This window comes from Nomascus leucogenys, chromosome 13 (genome assembly GCF_006542625.1).
Source record: "Nomascus leucogenys isolate Asia chromosome 13, Asia_NLE_v1, whole genome shotgun sequence".
NCBI classification, from domain to species: domain Eukaryota; kingdom Metazoa; phylum Chordata; class Mammalia; order Primates; family Hylobatidae; genus Nomascus; species Nomascus leucogenys.
This window is the reverse complement of record NC_044393.1, coordinates 7,361,434-7,373,485: the sequence shown is the minus strand read 5'-3', so window position 1 is coordinate 7,373,485 and position 12,052 is coordinate 7,361,434. Positions and strand designations below refer to the sequence as shown.

At 46.9% G+C, this 12,052-nt stretch overlaps 1 non-coding gene across 1 annotated transcript; it reads right to left on the bottom strand.

Moving 5' to 3' along the window:
• Window positions 1-10,975: 10,975 nt before the first annotated feature.
• Window positions 10,976-11,082, bottom strand: LOC115838194. The gene has a single exon (XR_004033223.1). It is a non-coding gene; the product is annotated as a U6 spliceosomal RNA (small nuclear RNA).
• Between the last annotated feature and the right edge of the window lie 970 nt (window positions 11,083-12,052).

Here is a 12,052-nt window from a genome sequence, read left to right as displayed (position 1 = left end):
TGTGCCTGGAACCACACATCCCTCTTAGGCCTCAGGCCCACCTCCTAGCCACAGTGGTTGGCAATGAGGTGGGCACTGGCTGTAGCTGAGCCAATCAAAGCCCTTCCCTTTCAAACGGGCCTGGGAAGAGAAAAACTCACTTTGAGGCTCACAGTGCCTCCGCCCTCTGTGAACCTCACAAGCCTGGAATAATTTCCTCCTGGTCATCTGGCCTGGGTGAGGCTGGGAGCTGCTCAAGGGCAGGAAGACCAAAGTCCTGTCTGCTCCCATGAGTCTAGCACTCAAGGCTCGTGCTGGCCAGTGGCAGGTGGTTAATCAGAATCTGATGAAGAAATGAATGAATCAGCAGTTCTGCTTTCTCCTCTTTTTCCATCAGTAGGAAATAATTGCCTTCTCAGAAAATTGCATTTTTCTTTTATTCTTTTTTTCTTTCTTGCTCATTTATTTTATTTTTAATTTTTTTTTTTGAGACGGAGTCTCGCTCTGTCGCCCAGGATGTAATTTTTTCATTAATGGGATATTTCAAACTTGAGTATAGTCAAAGAACCCCCCAAATACCAACTGAGGCTTCAGCAACGATCATTCCGATGTTATTTTTTCATATTTCCTTCTCTCCTCTATGAGGAGGGTAGAGGGGCTAGAATATTTTAAAGCAAATCCCAGACCCTGAATCATTTTGCCCCCAAATACTTCAGTGTGTATCCTGAACATATAAATATTTTTTTCAGATAACCACAGTCGCACTCTCACACTTAACAAAAACAATTATAATTTCTTAATATCACAAACTACCCAGACCATGTTCAAATTTCCTCCATTATCTCAAACACTGTCTACAGTAGGTTTGCTTAAATCTTATTGAGTTATAATCACACTGAGGTGTCAGCAGGAATTTCTCTGGTCGCAAGTGACCAGATGTCTGCAACTGGGATGTGTCTAGCTGTTCCTTGGAAGTAGGTTTCTGTGGTCAGGAGGTCTGGGAAATACAGAGTTGCAGAAAGTTAGGCTAACCCATTCCTCTCCCATCTTTAGAAGGGTAAAGTGTGTGGTGAATCTGAGTGTAAAAGAGACTTTTGCAAACTTGGTTGATCTTGGAAATTTTATTTTATTTTATTTATTTTATTTTTTAAAATTTTTATTTATTTTTTTATTTATAAATTTTATTTATTTATTTATTTATTTATTTGAGACTGAGTCTCTCTCTGTCCCCTAGGCTGGAGTGCAGTGGCACGATCTCAGCTCACTGCAACCTCCACCTCCCGGGTTCAAGCGATTCTCATGCCTCAGCCTCCCGAGTAGCTGGGATTACAGGCACCCGCCACCATGCCTGGCTAATTTTTGTATTTTTAGTAGAGATGAGGTTTCACCATGTTGGCCGGGCTGGTCTTGAACTTCCGACCTTCAAGAATTCACCCGCCTCGGCCTCCCAAATTACCACCGCACCCGGCCGATCTTGGCAATCTTTGAGTTCATACATTCTCGTATGAAGGTGATATCTCCCCTAAAGGGGCAAAAATTGGTTCTTCAGTGGCAAAAAACCATTTTTTTTTTTTTTTTTTTTGGTAGAGATGGGGTTTCACCACTTTGCCCAGGCTGGTCTCAAACTCCTAGGCTCAAGTGGTCTGCCTGCCTTGGCTCCCAAAATGCTGGGATTACAGGCGTGAGCCAGCAGGCCTGGCCTAAAAATCCTACTTTATGTGTATAAAGCCCATGTATACGTTCACTACATAAATAGATATGCTGTATATCTGTGGCATTAAAATTGCATGTGGAGGGAGTGGTAAATAGAGAAAATGTTCCAGAAAAGCTCCTTAGAGGGGGAAAAGAAAAAATAAATGAAGAAACATTATTTTATTTTCTATCTGCACCTTAGTTCCCACATCTGTAAAATCAGGATAATAATTGTGCCTAATTCAGAGTTGTGGCAAGATTTAAAAGCATTTACAGAGTGCCTGGCTCACTGGAAGTGCTATATATGCATTAGTTATTAACCTGGTTGTTGTTCTTGACGTTTTTGGAGCATTTTGCAGGTGTTGGGAAATTAAAGAGCACAGTTCTGGGGTCAGATGAACTGGGTTTGGAGACTTCCCTTAAATTTGTGAATATTCCATTTTCTCATCTGCAAATGAAATAAAACTGCCTTGCGCAGCTGCTGTCCAGGTTAAAGGGAGTAACATAAGCAAAGTCCCTGGTGTATTAACCAACTGTTATTATTATCCCCTTCTGCAGATGGGCAAACTGAGACCCCAAGCCCTGGAGGGATGTGCTCAGACAGATGTGCAAGTCCCCCCTGCTCCAGCTCATGGAGGCTCCGGGCTTCAGTCTTTACTTGGCCTTTGTTCTGCCACTTTCTCCTGGAAGTCACACCTCTCTCTCTTCCTGCCTCCCACATCACAGGAGTCTGCACGCACCCAACCAGTTCAAAAGGCTCTGACAGGTGTGAGTTTGTTGTTTTTGTTGCCTTTTTTTAAAACAGCCTGCCACTTTGCCTTTGTCTAAACAGAGCAGCAGTGAAGGCAGAGAATCTGCAAGGCTTCCTTGTCCCTCTGTCAAGCGCTGCCTCTGGTAAACCAGAGCTGCCAACTCTGTTATCTTTTCTGCTGGAGGCGGTAAGGGCAAGCCTGGTGCTGGGGCTCACCAAGGCCTCTTACTGGTTTTCTTGGCTCTGATTCTGGGTCTGCAGCCCCTGGTGTAAACCCTGCAAGCTGACCCCAGCAAATTTGCCCTTTTGAACAGGGAGGCCAAGGACGCTGGGCACTCTCAAGCCTAACTGCAGCGACAAAAATTCTTTCTTTTTGTCTTCACCCCATCAGCTTTTGAGGGTATGGCTCTGGCAGCCCCCGGAGTGTAACCTCTGGCTGGTGGCCCACTCAGGTTTTGGGGGATGTGGAGGGAGGGTCAGGGATGCCAGCCTGGGCCATCACCCGCTTGCACAATTCTGGAAATCAATAGCTGTGTCTGCCTTGGAGAAGGGCAGAGAACCTTCCAGTGGCTTCTGTTGTGCAGTTTTTTTTAATTTTTAACCATAGCGTCCAGCACGGGAGTCAGACTGCCTGCATTCAAGTCTTATTTTCTTCCATCCTCTATAGGTGACCCCTTTGTGTCCGGAATTGGTGGGTTCTTGGTCTCACTGACTTCAAGAATGAAGCCGCGGACCCTCGCGGTGAGTGTTACAGTTCTAAAGGCGGCGTGTCCGGAGTTTGTTCCTTCTGATGTTCGGATGTGTTCGGATTTGTTTGGAGTTTCTTCCTTCTGGTGGGTTCGTGGTCTTGCTGGCTCAGGAGTGAAGCTGCAGACCTTCGCGGTGAGTGTTACAGCTCTTAAGGTGGCACGTCTGGAGTTGTTCATTCCTCCCGGTGGGCTTGTGGTCTTGCTGGCTTCAGGAGTGAAGCTGCAGACCTTCGCGGTGAGTGTTACAGCTCATAAAAGCAGTGTGGACCCAAAGAGTGAGCAGCAGCAAGATTTATTGCAAAGAGCGAAAGAACAAAGCTTCCACAGTGCGGAAGGGGACCCAAGTGGGTTGCCGCTGCTGGCTCAGGCAGCCTGCTTTTATTCTCTAATCTGGCCCCACCTATGTCCTGCTGATTGGTAGAGCCGAGTGGTCTGTTTTGACAGGGCGCTGATTGGTGCGTTTACCATCCCTGAGCTAGACATAAAAGTCCTCCACGTCCCCATCAGATCAGTTAGATACAGAGTATCGACACAAGGGTTCTCCAGGGCTCCACCAGAGCAGCTAGATACAGAGTGTCGATTGGTGCACTCACAAACCCTGAGCTAGACACAGGGTGCTGATTGGTGTGTTTGCAAACCTTGAGCTAGATACAGAGTGCCGATTGGTGTATTTACAATCCTTGAGCTAGACATAAAGGTTCTCCAAGCCCACCAGAGCAGCGAGATACAGAGTGTGATTGGTGCATTCACAGACTAGAACAGGTGCTGATTGTTTTACAATCCCTGAGCTAGACATAAAGGTTCTCCACGTTTCCACCAGACTCAGGAGCCCAGCTGGCTTCACCCAGTGGATCCTGCACCAGGGCTGCAGGTGGAGCTGCCTGCCAGTCCTGTGCCGTGCGCGTGCACTCCTCAGCCCTTGGGTGGTCGATGGGACTGGGCGCCATGGAGCATGGGGTGGCGCTCGTCGGGGAGGCTCGGGCAGCACAGGAGCCCATGGAGGGGGTGGGAAGCTCAGGCATAGCGGGCTGCAGGTCCTGAGCCCTGCCCCGCGGGAAGGCAGCTAAGGCCCGGTGAGAAATCGAGTGCAGCGCCGGTGGCCTGGCAATGCTGGGGGACCCAGTACACCCTCCGCAGCCGCTGGCCTGGGTGCTAAGTCCCTCATTGCCTGGGGCTGGCAGGGCCTGCCGGCTGCTCCGAGTGAGGGGCCTGCCAAGCCCACGCCCACCTGGAACTCCAGCTGGCCCGCAAGCATCGCGTGCAGCCCCGGTTCCCGCTCGCGCCTCTCCCTCCACACCTCCCTGCAAGCTGAGGGAGTGGGCTCCGGCCTTGGCCAACCCAGAAAGGGGCTCCCACAGTGCAGCGGTGGGCTGAAGGGCTCCCCAAGTGCCGCCAAAGTGGGAGCCCAGGCAGAGGAGGCGCCGAGAGCAAGAGGGCTGTGAGGAGTGCCAGCACGCTGTCACCTCTCACCTTGAGTGACTGCGGCCAAGAAACAAGTTAATTAAAATCTCTCCAGGCCTCAGTTTCCTCATCTGCAAAGTGGGGACAATGATGGTGCCTTTTTTTTTTTTTTTTTTTTTGAGACGGAGTCTCACTGTCGCACAGGCTGGAGTGCAGTGGGGTGATCTCGGCTCACTGCAGGCTCCGCCCCCCGGGGTTCACGCCATTCTCCTGCCTCAGCCTCCAGAATAGCTGGGACTGCAGGCGACCGCCACCTCGCCCGGCTAATTTTTTGTATTTTTAGTAGAGACGGGGTTTCACCGTGTTAGCCAGGTTGGTCTCCATCTCCTGACCTCGTGATCTGCCCACCTCGGCCTCCCAAAGTGCTGGGATTACAGGCGTGAGCCACCGCGCCCGGCCGCTAGTGCCTTTTTCACAGGATTCACGGGAGCTAAAGTGAAGGGATGCATTTAAACCTGGCACACACAATAAATGTCAGCTGTGCCTAGTAGGGCCCTGCTGAGCCGCCCGGTCTACCTCTCACACTTCATTTCCTACCATTCCCTTCCCGGCGCACCCTGCTGCAGCTGCCCTCCCCTCCTCTCCCCTCCCCTCCCCTCTTGATACAAGGCAGGCTTGGGCTCACTTCAAGGCTTTTGCTTCTTTGCTTCCTCTACCTGGGGAGTTTTTCCCAGATCTTCGCTGGGCAGGCTTCCTACCTGCTCATTGTCTCAGATCTGGGGTCACTTCTTCTAGGAAGCCATTTATCTCACAAGACCCTGTTTTATTTGCTTCATAAACTTTACCCCCACTAGAAATTATTTGGTGCATTTATCTCTCACTTGCGTATTGTCCGATCTACCTAAGCAAAGTAAATTTCCATTTTTAGGACCCCTACCTGAACCCCCGAGCACCTAAAATAGCAGTGGCATACCGTTATTGGTCAGTAAGTGACTGGGTAGAATACCTGCTTAAGTAACACAAATCCAGTGCTGGATGAGCTTTGGTTAAATCACATGTTTGGTATTCTGAGAAGCCCATTGTATACTTTCTTCTCTTAATTTTATGACACACTTCCGAAGGGGGTACTCTTTTTGGCCTCATACCACAGATGAGGCAACAGTCTCAGAGAGGTTAAGTAACTTTCCTGAGGTCACACAGCTAGTAAGCAATAGTGGCTTAGAGAGGCTCAAGTCTGGGTCTGTCCCAGTGCTTCCTTGGCCCTCTTTTTTTTTGAAACTGAGTCTCACTTTGGCACCCAGGCTGGGGTGCAGTGGCACGATCTCAGCTTACTACAAACTCTGCCTCCTGGGTTCAAGCTATTCTCATGCCTCAGCCTCCTGGGTAGCTGGGATTATAGGTGCGTGCCCCCACGCCCAGCTAATTTTTGTATTTTTAGTAGAAACAGGGGTTTGCCATGTTGGCCAGGCTGGTTTCAAACTCTCAAACTCCTGACCTCAAGTGATCCACCCACCTCAGCCTCCCAAAGTGCTGGGATTACAGGCGTGAGCACCGTGCCCAGCCAACCCTGGCCCTCTTTTGAATGAGGTCCCGGAGCTTCGATGGAAGAGGGAGTGAAGAACAGCAGTGCGAATATGTCTTGTTTGAAGCACACTTTCATTCTGCACTAGTAATATTTACATCCCAAATTGCCTTTGAGCCTCCCAGCAGCCCTGGTGTATGGTGGGATGTGAACCGAGGCTCAGAACCGGGATGTAATCTCTTGGGGCCACCAGATCGTGGCTTAGCCTTCTGTGGGACACGTGGTTGCTGGACTTCAGAAAGGTCTCAGCTTAAACCCTAGTCCTCTGGGAACCTCCTCTGAGCCAATCTGGTCAGCTGCCAGTCTGGTGTCACTCTTCCTCGAAGTGCAGCCCCTCCCTGGCACTCACCCTTGCATGCCGTTGCTCAATTGCATCTTCCCTGGCTTGCCGGACTCGTACTGTCCAGTGCAGTGGCCACTAGATCAACAGGGGACAACTTTGCTCCCACCTCCAGGGGACATTTGGCAGTGTCTGGAGACATTTGTGGTTGTTGCATCTGGAGAGAGGGGACGCTGCTGGAACTAGAGGAAAGAGTCCAGGGTCTCTGCTGAATGCTCCGCAGTGCACAGCACAGCCCTCACTAAAATTATGGGATCCAGGTTGAGAATCTCTGCCTTAGACCCCAGTGGCTACTGAGCACTTGAAATGTGGCTGGACTGAGCTGAGATGTGCTGTGAGTATAGAACACACACTGGATTTCAAAGACGTAGTCTGAAAAAAAGAATACAAGATATTTCATTAATCATTTAAAAATATTGACTACATGTCAAAGTGATAATATTTGGACATAGTGGGTTAACTAAACTGGAGGATAAAATTCGGCATGCCTGTTTCTTTTTATCATTTGATTTGTGGCTACTAGAAAATTTAAATGACCTACGGGGCTCACATTATATTTTGATTGGGCAGGAGTGTGCTGGACTGGACACTCATGAGGAAAGGGGTCTGTTTGGGTTTGCTTGTCACTGCAAGTGCAGGGCTGGGCAGGAACTTGATGCGTACTGGGTGCTCAGTAGATAGTTACTGAGCAGGAAGAAAGGAGGGACAGCAGAGAGGGAGGGAGGGAGAAGGAAGAAAGAAGGAGGGAGAGAAGGAAGGAGGGAGGGAGGGAAAAAAGAGGGAGGAAGAAAGGAGGAAGGAAGAAAGGAAGGAAAGAACAAAAGAAGGGAGAAAGAAAGGGAGGGAAGAAAAGAAGGAAGAAGGCAAGGAGGAGAGAGGGAGGAAAGAAAGAGAAGGAGGGAAGGAAAGAGGGAAAGAAGGGGAGAAAGGAAAGAGGAAAGGAGGAATAGAAGGAAAGAGACACAAACATTCCCAGCAGCTGTCTTGAAAGGCCTCTAAAACCCCACTGGTGAGCCCAGAATTCTCTCCCCATGACCAGTATTTAAGGCAGCTGCCAAGGAGCTTTCCTTTGTTCTAGCGGATACCCCAGCTGCCCCGTCCCTGGTCTCTGCCCTGTGTCCCTGCCCAGTGCCTCCTCCAGGTCCCCTTGGCTGGGGATGGCCTTGGGTACTCACCTCATGCCCTGTTTGGGAGCTTCTCCATTTGCAACCTGCTCCCATTCTGGTCCTCATTAGCAGTGAGAGGTAGTTAGGTTTGAAAATCTTAGCTGTCTGAGCCCGGAGCCTCTGGGATAAAAATCCCAGGGATGCAGTTCCAGGCTTTCTGTAACTTTAATTATCTTTGGCAAATGGGTTGATTTTCCCCACAAGAAAAGGGGGTGAGCCCCGGAACACATGTTTAGGAACTTCTGTCCTGTCCTGACAATGAGCTTTCTGAGAATACGGCGAATACTTCACTATTACACAACCGAGATGACTGAGCAAGTGTGGGCAGCACGGCCAGCTGCACTCGACAGGATTCTTTCCCCAATATTAAAAACAGGTCAGTTTTTGGCCCGGCGCGGTGGCTCACGCCTGTAATCCCAGCACTGTGGGAGGCCGAGGTGGGTGGATCACTTGAGTTCTGGGGTTCGAGACCAGCCTGGCCAACATGGTGAAACCCCATCTCTACTAAAAATACAAAAAATTAGCTGGGCATGGTGGTAGGCACCTGTAATCCCAGCTACTTGGGAGGCTGAGGCAGGGGAATTGCTTGAACCCGGGGGACGGAGGTTGTAGTGACCCTATGTTGTGCCGCTGCACTCCGGCCTGGGTGACAGAGCGAGAATCCATCTCAAAATAAATAAATAAATAAAATAGAAACAGGTCCGTTTTCTTCTCAGCCCTCTGAAGCTTGTGGATTGGCTGGGAGCAGCTTTGAGGGGAGGACCGATTCCGGCTGGCACCGAGAGAGGATGTCTAGAGGGGACATATTTGAATCATAAACCCGGCCGTTTGACTCCCCAAGTGGCTCCGCGATCGTCATCACCAAACAGTCTGGCATGGAAGTGAGAATTTACAGGGATGAATGATGAGTTTCTTTTTGTTTGTATGTTCCTGAGCTTTTTTTTTCTTAAAGATCATATTGTGGCAGTAACCTGTTTTTTTTTTTTTGTACTGAAATTGCAAAGTGTAGGAAAACACAAAGAAAAAATAAAAATGACCTAGAATCCTATCACTCAGTGCTTATCACAGCAAACATCTACTTTCAGCCTTTTGCACATAAGAATTCATAATTTATTGTGTATAGTATTTTACAATATTCATATCATATTGCCATTTTAAACTGTTTTTCTTTATATCAAGAATGTTTTGTCATGACATCTAATATGCAACATCACCTTAAATGACTGCATCGCACTTCATTGTAAAAGCAAACTGACACTTATTTAAACCATTCTCTATTGTTGGATATTTAGGCTGGTTCCAACTTTTTGCTCTTGTAAATAACTGTACAATGTATATCCTGGTACATAAGTCTTTGCACACATCTCTGATTGTTTCCTTAGGGTAAATTCCTAGAAGTAAAATTACTGGTGAAATGATTCACACATATTAAGGCTTTTGATAAATGCCATCATATTTGCCTAGAAAGTTAACGACAAATAACATTTCCAACAGGAATGTGAGTCTCTCTCCCCATCCCCTCCTCATCTTCTCCAGTCCTGGGATACATCAACAAAAATACAGAGGGAAAAGACATAAATAATTCTACCTCCAAAGTAAACCACTGTTAACAATTTAGTGAATATTTCCTCCAGATTGTTTTCTGTGTACTTGTACTCATGTATGTGTGTATGTTTCAGAAATGGAATGATGTATACATACTGATTTGTAACCTGATTTTTATTTTATTTTATTTTATTTATTTTTTTAGATGGAGTCTTGCTCTCTCGCCCAGGCGGGAGTGTAGTGGTGCAATCCTGGCTTACTGCAACCTCCACCTCCCGGGTTCAAGTGATTCTCGAGTGTCTCAGTCTCCCAAGTAGCTGGGATTACAGGCGTGCATCACCACCACTGGCTAATTTTTGTATTATCACTAGAAATGGGGTTTCACCATGTTGGCCAGGCTGGTCTCGAACTCCTGACCTCAAGCGATCTGCCCGTCCTGGCCTCCCAAAGTGTTGTGATTACAGGCGTGAGCCACAGCTCCCAGCCTATTAACCTTTTTTTTTTTTTTAACTGCATGTTGTCATCATCTTTTATGAAGCATCAGTCACTTCCATGGCTTCATATCATTACAGCGAAGTCTGTACTGGAGAATATTTCACCAGTTCTTTAGTGCTGAGCCTATAAGCTGCTTTCAGCATTTCCCATATAAATGATGTGGAAATACATTTCTTTCCTTATATGTAGTTTCTAAATAATTCCTTAGGAATAAAAAAATGCACATTTTAAAGGACTTTAATATGTATTCCAAAACTCAGAACAGTTGAATCTGTTTCTTTCCTCCAGTTGTGAGGGTACCATTTCTCCATTTGGCTAACACCGTGGGTTACCATTCTTTTCAAATATTGCTACTCTGAAAGATACCCGAAATGATGTCATTACAATTACAATTTCCACCTCCATTGCTTGATTCCTCATGAATCTAAATATTTCTCCTGCATGCATTGCCCACTTTTATTTCCATTTCTGTGATTTGCCTGTCATTTTTCTTTAGCCATTTTTATGACTCTATACGAGCTTTGTCTATTTTAAGAAGCTAAATACTTTGTCATGTAGGTTGGAAATATTTTTCCTCATTGTTTTATGTCTTTTAATTGTATTAGTGATGGCTTTTTATGTCCAGGAGTTTTAAAAATTAATTATAACGAATACAAGTTATATTTATTTATTGTATACAACATAGTGTTTTGAAATGTGTATACCTGGTAGCGTGGCTAATTCAAGCTAATTAGCATATGCATTACTTCACATGCTTATTCTTTGTGGTGAGAACACTTAAAATCTACTCTCTTACTGATTTTCAAGAATATCTTGTTGGCTGAGCATGGTGGCTTACACCTGTAATCCCAGCACTTTGGGATGCCAAGGCTAGCAGATCATCTGAGGTCAGGAGTTCGAGAGCAGCCTGACCAACATGGTGAAACCCCATCTCTACTAAAAATACAAAATTAGCCAGGCATGGTGGCACATGCCTGCAATCCCAGCTACTCAGGATGCCAAGGCAGGAGAATCACCTGAACCCAGGAGGTGGAGTTTACAGTGAGCTGAGATCATGCCATTGCACTCCAGCCTGGGTGGCAGAGGGAAACTGTCTCAAAAAAAAAAAAAAAATCTTGTCATTAACTATAGTCTCCATGCAGTACAACAGATCACCTGAACTTATTCCTCCTCTCTAACCGAAAATTTGTATCCTTTGACAACCCCCTGGCAATCACCATTCTACCTTCTGCTTCCATGAGTTCACTGTTCCAGGAATTTATTTTTATTATTAAAAAAATTATGGAACGTTTCACAAGGTTGCACGTCATCCTTGTGCAGGGGACACGCTAATCTTCTCTGTATCGTTCTAATTTTAGTGTATGTGCTGCCAGAGCGAGTGCAGTCCCTGGAATTTTGGATGCTTATGTTGACTCTTCATGTTTTCCTTGGTGGTGTCTGCCTTCATAAGCCTAGAAGGGCCTTCAGGGGAATGGGTTTGAGGGCCCATAGCCACAGTGGGACAGTTGAACGAATATTCAGAGCAAAGCAGATGACACGGAATTTATAGGGCGAATAAGATGGCCTCTGGCTTCACAGAAGCTGTGTCAGTTACTCGGCAATGCAGCCTGGGAGGTGGAGAGCCCTCTGTCTTTTCTTAATTTTTATAAGGGTCTCTGAGCAACTCATTATGTACAGGAAGAGCCCTGGGTAGAATCCTGGACTCTGGCAGGGCTGCCTACTCACCATGGAGCCTCAGTTTCCTCGTTTGTAAAATGAAAGAATGAGCCAGAATCGCCTCCTTGGACTCCCTAACTGCTCATGACATATGGCCTTAAATATGGCTCTAAACGTCACTCCCCATGGAGCCCTTTCTAGGCATCTCAGGCCAGAGTCCTCAAAGGAAAGACACAAAGATTTGACTATATGAACATTAACAATCCCTAGACGTCAAGAAACACCACAGATAAAATTAAAAGACAAAGAACAAACTGGGAACAGTATTTTCAACAATTATGTCATTCAACCTCCCGACTCAGCCAATGGATGGATGATTCCTGACTTTCCTCCCCCAGATGGGTGGGGAGGGGGCAAGGTAACTTGGGAAGACCCCCAGCTTGGGGCACAGGGAAGGTACTCAGTGGAGCCTTTTCATTTTCTTGAATGAATGAATGAGCGAGTGAATGAATGATGAAACCTGCATCCTAGGTACTGTGTGTATCTTCCTTTGAATTCTGCCCCATTTATTTTTATTTTTATTGTTATTATTATTATTATTTTTGAGATGGAGTCTCCCTCTGTCACCCAAGCTAGAGTGTGGTGGTGCGATCTCAGCTCACTGTAACCTCCACCTCCCACATTCAAGCGATTCTC